This window comes from Ambystoma mexicanum, chromosome 2q (assembly GCF_040938575.1).
Source record: "Ambystoma mexicanum isolate Mex_15411 chromosome 2q, UKY_AmexF1_1, whole genome shotgun sequence".
Classification (NCBI taxonomy): domain Eukaryota; kingdom Metazoa; phylum Chordata; class Amphibia; order Caudata; family Ambystomatidae; genus Ambystoma; species Ambystoma mexicanum.
This window is the reverse complement of record NC_090924.1, coordinates 695,649,319-695,659,318: the sequence shown is the minus strand read 5'-3', so window position 1 is coordinate 695,659,318 and position 10,000 is coordinate 695,649,319. Positions and strand designations below refer to the sequence as shown.

Sequence of the window (10,000 nt, the reverse complement as noted above, 5' to 3'; positions counted from 1 at the left end):
AGCAGATGGCCTTTGGCCAGCGAAGGCTGCCGCTCTTCTTCTTGTTTCTCTGCTTGAGAGGCAGCTCAGTCCTCTGCGCTCGCGCCAGGGGCAGGCCACGTGACACGCTGGGATCAGGCCGTGGAGCGACTGGGGCATGGCGCCAGTGAGGTGGCTTGTTGGTCTAGGGGTATGATTCTCGCTGTGGGTGCTAGAGGTACCGGGTTCAAATCCTGGATGAGCCCTTTTTTTTGGTGCGCCGAAAACAAAAGACACAGAGTCCCCAATTCCCCCCCAAAAATAGTTTGTGCGTGACCGTATCTGGTTCGATGCCCATCGCCAATGGTTGGCTGATTTTAAGCCCATGGTCCAAGAGGCAGTGTTGGAAATTCCCCCTCCTTTGTAATGATGCGCTGGCAGCGAGCTGATGTATAAAGGTTTGGACATGCCTTCTGGGTGGGGACTGCCGTGGCTCGCGTCACTGTTGCTTCCAGCTTGGTCTTTTGTATGTGTCTGCAGCCTGTGTGTGAGGTGCTGTGAGTGCTGCCATGTAGGTCCGGCGCAGGCTTGCGCCAAACTTTCACGTTGGTGTGTGCCACCTGGCAGGCACCAGCGGGCCCCATGAGACATCAGTGCCACAAAGCCTGTCAACTGAAAGCTGTCCCAGCGCACGAGAGCGCAGCCTACCAGAGCTGTTTCTGTAGTGTAGTGGTTATCACATTCGCCTAACACGCAAAAGGTCCCCGGTTTGAGACCGGGCAGAAACATGGTGCTGGTTTCTCTTTATTTCCACAATGTGAATCGGACACATTTGACCGCATGCAGGTTTCGACAGGTATGGACAGGCCGGCACTACGCCATGAGTGATCTGAGGCCAGCCCTTATTTGCATCCTGCAAACTGTCCACTGGCTCCATCAGTGGGCGTTTCCTGCTACCCCTGGGTCCTTAACTGAGTGTTTGGGTACTTTTGCTCCAGAGATCGGGGCATGAAAACTGACGCTGGCACCTGGCGACATTGGGTACTGAAGAATCTTTCCCAGGTCTGCCCATGGCTGTCAGAGTGGCCGAGTGGTCTAAGGCGCCAGACTCAAGAGGCGCAGCTCTTCCCTGCCTCTGGGTGTGCTGGTCTCCGATTGGAGGCGTGGGTTCAAATCCCACTCCTGACAAGCCGGGCTCATTTTTTTTAGCACATTTCAGAGTGTAAGGCTTGCGGAAAACCTCGTGGGGGCCCCCAAATGCAGCGCCCGGCAAGCCTCCCTGTTCTCTTCTGCTGCCTTGCAACTGGAGCTGTCTGCCAGAGACGCCGCAGGCACACCTGCCCTTAAACCCCCACTGGCCCACGGCTGCAAAACCCGCATTTTCTAGTGGCTGGCATGGTGGCATATGTCACTGAGCCCAGTCTACTCAGGAAGTGAAAAAAGTCCCCTTCACAGTTGGAGAAAGTGCTCTCCTGCCACCTGTCGGTCGTTGAAGGCACCACACCTCAGCAAAATAAAAATAAAAAAACAGACATGCTCAGTCCAGGGGGCTGTAAAGGTATTTACATAGCAAGGACAGAGAGGCTGTTGGGAGATGACAGAAGCCATGCTGCCCCAAAGTTCTCTTCTGAAATTCAGAGGAATCCAGAGGTTGGAGCGGGCTGAGGGAGTGCGCCTTCTTGCCTCTGTCGGCTTTCAAGACACATCCTCCTGCTGGGAAGCTGCCCACCCTGAGCAGCACAGGTTTGCGCTCTAGGCCGGTCGGCCACATATATCTCGCCTGATCGAGCCCGATCGAGCGGCAGCAGATGGCCTTTGGCCAGCGAAGGCTGCCGCTCTTCTTCTTGTTTCTCTGCTTGAGAGGCAGCTCAGTCCTCTGCGCTTGCGCCAGGGGCAGGCCAGGTGACACGCAGGGGTCAGGCCGTGGAGAGACTGGGGCATGGCGCCAAGTGAGGTAAGCAGACCACCCCCCTCCCCCTCACTGCTCTCTGCATGCGGTGGCTCGTTGGTCTAGGGGTATGATTCTCGCTTAGGGTGCGAGAGGTCCCGGGTTCAAATCCCGGACGAGCCCTTTTTTTTGGAGCGCCGAAAACAAAAAACACAGAGTCCCCAATTCCCCCCCAAAAATAGTTTGTGCGTGACCGTATCTGGTTCGATGCCCGTCGCCAATGGTTGGCTGCTTTTAAGCCCATGGCCCAAGAGGCAGTGTTGGAAATTCCCCCTCCTTTGTAATGATGCGCTGGCGGCGAGCTGATGTATAAAGGTTTGGACATGCCTTCTGGGTGGGGACTGCCATGGCTCGCGCCACTGTTGCATCCAGCTTGGTCTTTTGTATGTGTCTGCAGCCTGTGTGTGAGGTGCTGTGAGTGCTGCCATGTAGGTCCGGCGCAGGCTTGCGCCAAACTTTCACGTTGGTGTGTGCCACCTGGCAGGTACCAGCGGGCCCCATGAGACATCAGTGCCACAAAGCCTTTCAACTGAAAGCTGTCCCAGCACACCAGAGCGCAGCCTACCAGAGCTGTTTCTGTAGTGTAGTGGTTATCACTTCGAGACCGGGCAGAAACATGGTGCTGGTTTCTTTTTATTTCCACAATGTCAATCGGACACATTTGACCGCATGCAGGTTTCGACAGGCCGGCACTACGCCATGAGTGATCTGAGGCCAGCCCTTATTTGCACCCTGCAAACTGTCCACTGGCTCCATCAGTGGGCGTTTCCTGCCATCCCTGGGTCCTTAAGTGAGTGTTTGGGTACTTTTGATGCAGAGATCGGGGCATGAAAACCGGCGCTGGCACCTGGCGACATTGGGTACTGAAGAATCTTTCCCAATCCTGCCCATAGCTGTCAGGGTGGCCAAGTGGTCTAAGGCGCCAGACTCAAGAGGCGCAGCTCTTCCCTGCATCTGGGTGTTCTGGTCTCCGATTGGAGGAGTGGGTTCAAATCCCACTCCTGACAAGCCGGGCCCATTTTTTTGAGCACATTTCAGAGTGTAAGGCTTGCGGAAAACCTCGTGGGGGCCCCCGAAAGCAGCTCCCGGCAAGCCTCCCTGTTCTCTTCTGCTGCCTTGCAACTGGAGCTGTCTGCCAGGGACGCCGCAGGCACACCTGCCCTTAAACCCCCACTGGCCCACGGCTGCAAAACCCGCATTTTCTAGTGGCTGGTTTGGTGGCATATGTCACTGAGCCCAGTCTACTCAGGAAGTGAAAAAAGTCCCCTTCACAGTTGGAGAAAGTGCTCTCCTGCCACCTGTCGGTCGTTGAAGGCACCACACCTCAGCAAAATAAAAATAAAAAAACAGACATGCTCAGTTCGGGGGATGTAAAGGTATTTACATAGCAAGAACAGAGAGGCTGTTGGGAGATGACAGAAGCCATGCTGCCCCAGAGTTCTCTTCTGAAATTCGCAGGAATCCAGAGGTTGGAGTGGGCTGAGGGAGTGCGCCTTCTTGCCTCTGTCGGCTTTCAAGACACATCCTCCTGCTGGGAAGCTGCCCACCCTGAGCAGCACAGGTTTGCGCTCTAGGCCAGTCGGCCACATATATCTCGCCTGATCGAGCCCGATCGAGCGGCAGCAGATGGCCTTTGGCCAGCGAAGCCTGCCGCTCTTCTTCTTGTTTCTCTGCTTGAGAGGCAGCTCAGTCCTCTGCGCTTGCGCCAGGGGCAGGCCACGTGACACGCAGGGGTCAGGCCGTGGAGAGACTGGGGCATGGCGCCAAGTGAGGTAAGCAGACCACCCCCCTCCCCCTCACTGCTCTCTGCATGCGGTGGCTCGTTGGTCTAGGGGTATGATTCTCGCTTAGGGTGCGAGAGGTCCCGGGTTCAAATCCCGGACGAGCCCTTTTTTTTGGAGCGCCGAAAACAAAAAACACAGAGTCCCCAATTCCCCCCCAAAAATAGTTTGTGCGTGACCGTATCTGGTTCGATGCCCGTCGCCAATGGTTGGCTGCTTTTAAGTCCATGGCCCAAGAGGCAGTGTTGGAAATTCCCCCTCCTTTGTAATGATGCGCTGGCGGCGAGCTGATGTATAAAGGTTTGGACATGCCTTCTGGGTGGGGACTGCCATGGCTCGCGCCACTGTTGCATCCAGCTTGGTCTTTTGTATGTGTCTGCAGCCTGTGTGTGAGGTGCTGTGTGTGCTGCCATGTAGGTCCGGCGCAGGCTTGCGCCAAACTTTCACGTTGGTGTGTGCCACCTGGCAGGCACCAGCGGGCCCAATGAGACATCAGTGCCACAAAGCCTTTCAACTGAAAACTGTCCCAGCACACGAGAGCGCAGCCTATCAAAGCTGTTTCTGTAGTGTAGTGGTTATCACGTTCGCCTAACACGCGAAAGGTCCCCGGTTCGAGACCGGGCAGAAACATGGTGCTGGTTTCTTTTTATTTCCACAATGTCAATCGGACGCATTTGACCGCATGCAGGTTTCGACAGGTATGGACAGGCCGGCACTACGCCATGAGTGATCTGAGGCCAGCCCTTATTTGCACCCTGCAAACTGTCCACTGGCTCCATCAGTGGGCGTTTCCTGCCATCCCTGGGTCCTTAAGTGAGTGTTTGGGTACTTTTGATGCAGAGATCGGGGCATGAAAACCGGCGCTGGCACCTGGCGACATTGGGTACTGAAGAATCTTTCCCAATCCTGCCCATAGCTGTCAGGGTGGCCAAGTGGTCTAAGGCGCCAGACTCAAGAGGCGCAGCTCTTCCCTGCATCTGGGTGTTCTGGTCTCTGATTGGAGGAGTGGGTTCAAATCCCACTCCTGACAAGCCGGGCCCATTTTTTTGAGCACATTTCAGAGTGTAAGGCTTGCGGAAAACCTCGTGGGGGCCCCCGAATGCAGCTCCCGGCAAGCCTCCCTGTTCTCTTCTGCTGCCTTGCAACTGGAGCTGTCTGCCAGGGACGCCGCAGGCACACCTGCCCTTAAACCCCCACTGGCCCACGGCTGCAAAACCCGCATTTTCTAGTGGCTGGTTTGGTGGTATATGTCACTGAGCCCAGTCTACTCAGGAAGTGAAAAAAGTCCCCTTCACAGTTGGAGAAAGTGCTCTCCTGCCACCTGTCGGTCGTTGAAGGCACCACACCTCAGCAAAATAAAAATAAAAAAACAGACATGCTCAGTCCAGGGGGCTGTAAAGGTATTTACATAGCAAGGACAGAGAGGCTGTTGGGAGATGACAGAAGCCATGCTGCCCCAGAGTTCTCTTCTGAAATTCGCAGGAATCCAGAGGTTGGAACGGGCTGAGGGAGTGCGCCTTCTTACCTCTGTCGGCTTTCAAGACACATCCTCCTGCTGGGAAGCTGCCCACCCTGAGCAGCACAGGTTTGCGCTCTAAGCCGGTCGGCCACATATATCTCGCCTGATCGAGCCTGATCGAGCCCGATCGAGCAGCAGCAGATGGCCTTTGGCCAGCGAAGGCTGCCGCTCTTCTTCTTGTTTCTCTGCTTGAGAGGCAGCTCAGTCCTCTGCGCTCGCGCCAGGGGCAGGCCACGTGACACGCTGGGATCAGGCCGTGGAGCGACTGGGGCATGGCGCCAGTGAGGTGGCTTGTTGGTCTAGGGGTATGATTCTCGCTGTGGGTGCTAGAGGTCCCGGGTTCAAATCCTGGATGAGCCCTTTTTTTTGGTGCGCCGAAAACAAAAGACACAGAGTCCCCAATTCCCCCCCAAAAATAGTTTGTGCGTGACCGTATCTGGTTCGATGCCCATCGCCAATGGTTGGCTGATTTTAAGCCCATGGTCCAAGAGGCAGTGTTGGAAATTCCCCCTCCTTTGTAATGATGCGCTGGCAGCGAGCTGATGTATAAAGGTTTGGACATGCCTTCTGGGTGGGGACTGCCGTGGCTCGCGTCACTGTTGCTTCCAGCTTGGTCTTTTGTATGTGTCTGCAGCCTGTGTGTGAGGTGCTGTGAGTGCTGCCATGTAGGTCCGGCGCAGGCTTGCGCCAAACTTTCACGTTGGTGTGTGCCACCTGGCAGGCACCAGCGGGCCCCATGAGACATCAGTGCCACAAAGCCTGTCAACTGAAAGCTGTCCCAGCGCACGAGAGCGCAGCCTACCAGAGCTGTTTCTGTAGTGTAGTGGTTATCACATTCGCCTAACACGCAAAAGGTCCCCGGTTTGAGACCGGGCAGAAACATGGTGCTGGTTTCTCTTTATTTCCACAATGTGAATCGGACACATTTGACCGCATGCAGGTTTCGACAGGTATGGACAGGCCGGCACTACGCCATGAGTGATCTGAGGCCAGCCCTTATTTGCATCCTGCAAACTGTCCACTGGCTCCATCAGTGGGCGTTTCCTGCTACCCCTGGGTCCTTAACTGAGTGTTTGGGTACTTTTGCTCCAGAGATCGGGGCATGAAAACTGACGCTGGCACCTGGCGACATTGGGTACTGAAGAATCTTTCCCAGGTCTGCCCATGGCTGTCAGAGTGGCCGAGTGGTCTAAGGCGCCAGACTCAAGAGGCGCAGCTCTTCCCTGCCTCTGGGTGTGCTGGTCTCCGATTGGAGGCGTGGGTTCAAATCCCACTCCTGACAAGCCGGGCTCATTTTTTTTAGCACATTTCAGAGTGTAAGGCTTGCGGAAAACCTCGTGGGGGCCCCCAAATGCAGCGCCCGGCAAGCCTCCCTGTTCTCTTCTGCTGCCTTGCAACTGGAGCTGTCTGCCAGAGACGCCGCAGGCACACCTGCCCTTAAACCCCCACTGGCCCACGGCTGCAAAACCCGCATTTTCTAGTGGCTGGCATGGTGGCATATGTCACTGAGCCCAGTCTACTCAGGAAGTGAAAAAAGTCCCCTTCACAGTTGGAGAAAGTGCTCTCCTGCCACCTGTCGGTCTTTGAAGGCACCACACCTCAGCAAAATAAAAATAAAAAAACAGACATGCTCAGTCCAGGGGGCTGTAAAGGTATTTACATAGCAAGGACAGAGAGGCTGTTGGGAGATGACAGAAGCCATGCTGCCCCAAAGTTCTCTTCTGAAATTCAGAGGAATCCAGAGGTTGGAGCGGGCTGAGGGAGTGCGCCTTCTTGCCTCTGTCGGCTTTCAAGACACATCCTCCTGCTGGGAAGCTGCCCACCCTGAGCAGCACAGGTTTGCGCTCTAGGCCGGTCGGCCACATATATCTCGCCTGATCTCGCCTGATCGAGCCCGATCGAGCGGCAGCAGATGGCCTTTGGCCAGCGAAGGCTGCCGCTCTTCTTCTTGTTTCTCTGCTTGAGAGGCAGCTCAGTCCTCTGCGCTTGCGCCAGGGACAGGCCACGTGACACGCAGGGGTCAGGCGGTGGAGCGACTGGGGCATGGCGCCAAGTGAGGTAAGCAGACCACCCCCCCCCCCCCTACTGCTATTTGCATGCGGTGGCTCGTTGGTCTAGGGGTATGATTCTTGCTTAGGGTGCGAGAGGTCCCGGGTTCAAATCCCGGACGAGCCCTTTTTTTTGGAGCGCCGAAAACAAAAAACACAGAGTCCCCAATTCCCCCCCAAAAATAGTTTGTGCGTGACCGTATCTGGTTCGATGCCCGTCGCCAATGGTTGGCTGCTTTTAAGTCCATGGCCCAAGAGGCAGTGTTGGAAATTCCCCCTCCTTTGTAATGATGCGCTGGCGGCGAGCTGATGTATAAAGGTTTGGACATGCCTTCTGGGTGGGGACTGCCATGGCTCGCGCCACTGTTGCATCCAGCTTGGTCTTTTGTATGTGTCTGCAGCCTGTGTGTGAGGTGCTGTGTGTGCTGCCATGTAGGTCCGGCGCAGGCTTGCGCCAAACTTTCACGTTGGTGTGTGCCACCTGGCAGGCACCAGCGGGCCCAATGAGACATCAGTGCCACAAAGCCTTTCAACTGAAAACTGTCCCAGCACACGAGAGCGCAGCCTATCAAAGCTGTTTCTGTAGTGTAGTGGTTATCACGTTCGCCTAACACGCGAAAGGTCCCCGGTTCCAGACCGGGCAGAAACATGGTGCTGGTTTCTTTTTATTTCCACAATGTCAATCGGACGCATTTGACCGCATGCAGGTTTCGACAGGTATGGACAGGCCGGCACTACGCCATGAGTGATCTGAGGCCAGCCCTTATTTGCACCCTGCAAACTGTCAACTGGCTCCATCAGTGGGCGTTTCTTGCCATCCATGGGTCCTTAAATGAGTGTTTGGGTACTTTTGATGCAGAGATCGGGGCATGAAAACTGGCGCTGGCACCTGGCGACATTGGGTACTGAAGAATCTTTCCCAGTCCTGCCCATAGCTGTCAGGGTGGCCGAGTGGTCTAAGGCGCCAGACTCAAGAGGCGCAGCTCTTCCCTGCATCTGGGTGTTCTGGTCTCCGATTGGAGGCGTGGGTTCAAATCCCACTCCTGACAAGCCGGGCTCATTTTTTTGAGCACATTTCAGAGTGTAAGGCTTGCGGAAAACCTCGTGAGGGACCCCGAATGCAGCGCCCGGCAAGCCTCCCTGTTCTCTTCTGCTGCCTTGCAACTGGAGCTGTCTGCCAGGGATGCCGCAGGCACACCTGCCCTTAAACCCCCACTGGCCCACGGCTGCAAAACCCGCATTTTCTAGTGGCTGGTTTGGTGGCATATGTCACTGAGCCCAGTCTACTCAGGAAGTGAAAAAAGTCCCCTTCACAGTTGGAGAAAGTGCTCTCCTGCCACCTGTCGGTCGTTGAAGGCACCACACCTCAGCAAAATAAAAATAAAAAAACAGACATGCTCAGTCCAGGGGGCTGTAAAGGTATTTACATAGCAAGGACAGAGAGGCTGTTGGGAGATGACAGAAGCCATGCTGCCCCAGAGTTCTCTTCTGAAATTCGCAGGAATCCAGAGGTTGGAACGGGCTGAGGGAGTGCGCCTTCTTACCTCTGTCGGCTTTCAAGACACATCCTCCTGCTGGGAAGCTGCCCACCCTGAGCAGCACAGGTTTGCGCTCTAAGCCGGTCGGCCACATATATCTCGCCAGATCGAGCCTGATCGAGCCCGATCGAGCGGCAGCAGATGGCCTTTGGCCAGCGAAGGCTGCCGCTCTTCTTCTTGTTTCTCTGCTTGAGAGGCAGCTCAGTCCTCTGCGCTCGCGCCAGGGGCAGGCCACGTGACACGCTGGGATCAGGCCGTGGAGCGACTGGGGCATGTCGCCAGTGAGGTGGCTTGTTGGTCTAGGGGTATGATTCTCGCTGTGGGTGCTAGAGGTCCCGGGTTCAAATCCTGGATGAGCCCTTTTTTTTGGTGCGCCGAAAACAAAAGACACAGAGTCCCCAATTCCCCCCCAAAAATAGTTTGTGCGTGACCGTATCTGGTTCGATGCCCATCGCCAATGGTTGGCTGATTTTAAGCCCATGGTCCAAGAGGCAGTGTTGGAAATTCCCCCTCCTTTGTAATGATGCGCTGGCAGCGAGCTGATGTATAAAGGTTTGGACATGCCTTCTGGGTGGGGACTGCCGTGGCTCGCGTCACTGTTGCTTCCAGCTTGGTCTTTTGTATGTGTCTGCAGCCTGTGTGTGAGGTGCTGTGAGTGCTGCCATGTAGGTCCGGCGCAGGCTTGCGCCAAACTTTCACGTTGGTGTGTGCCACCTGGCAGGCACCAGCGGGCCCCATGAGACATCAGTGCCACAAAGCCTGTCAACTGAAAGCTGTCCCAGCGCACGAGAGCACAGCCTACCAGAGCTGTTTCTGTAGTGTAGTGGTTATCACATTCGCCTAATACACGAAAGGTCCCCGGTTCGAGACCGGGCAGAAACATGGTGCTGGTTTCTTTTTATTTCCACAATGTCAATCGGACACATTTGACCGCATGCAGGTTTCGACAGGTATGGACAGGCCGGCACTACGCCATGAGTGATCTGAGGCCAGCCCTTATTTGCACCCTGCAAACTGTCCACTGGCTCCATCAGTGGGCGTTTCCTGCCATCCCTGGGTCCTTAAGTGAGTGTTTGGGTACTTTTGATGCAGAGATCGGGGCATGAAAACCGGCGCTGGCACCTGGCGACATTGGGTACTGAAGAATCTTTCCCAATCCTGCCCATAGCTGTCAGGGTGGCCGAGTGGTCTAAGGCGCCAGACTCAAG

The 10,000-nt window shown here is 55.6% G+C and overlaps 6 non-coding genes across 6 annotated transcripts in view; all 6 read left to right on the top strand.

Annotated features, from left to right (window-relative positions):
• The first annotated feature begins 1,957 nt into the window (after positions 1–1,957).
• TRNAP-AGG (transfer RNA proline (anticodon AGG)) lies at positions 1,958–2,029 on the top strand. The gene has a single exon. It is a non-coding gene; the product is annotated as a tRNA-Pro (tRNA).
• Positions 2,030–3,723: 1,694 nt separating this feature from the next.
• TRNAP-AGG (transfer RNA proline (anticodon AGG)) lies at positions 3,724–3,795 on the top strand. The gene has a single exon. It is a non-coding gene; the product is annotated as a tRNA-Pro (tRNA).
• A 449-nt stretch (positions 3,796–4,244) lies between these two features.
• TRNAV-AAC (transfer RNA valine (anticodon AAC)) lies at positions 4,245–4,317 on the top strand. The gene has a single exon. It is a non-coding gene; the product is annotated as a tRNA-Val (tRNA).
• A 3,513-nt stretch (positions 4,318–7,830) lies between these two features.
• Positions 7,831–7,903, top strand: TRNAV-AAC (transfer RNA valine (anticodon AAC)). The gene has a single exon. It is a non-coding gene; the product is annotated as a tRNA-Val (tRNA).
• Positions 7,904–8,191: 288 nt separating this feature from the next.
• TRNAL-CAA (transfer RNA leucine (anticodon CAA)) lies at positions 8,192–8,303 on the top strand. Its single transcript has 2 exons — positions 8,192–8,229; positions 8,258–8,303. It is a non-coding gene; the product is annotated as a tRNA-Leu (tRNA).
• A 1,659-nt stretch (positions 8,304–9,962) lies between these two features.
• TRNAL-CAA (transfer RNA leucine (anticodon CAA)) overlaps positions 9,963–10,000 on the top strand; it is a 112-nt gene continuing 74 nt past the window's right edge. Inside the window, exon 1 of the tRNA in view lies at positions 9,963–10,000. This is a non-coding gene — a tRNA (tRNA-Leu).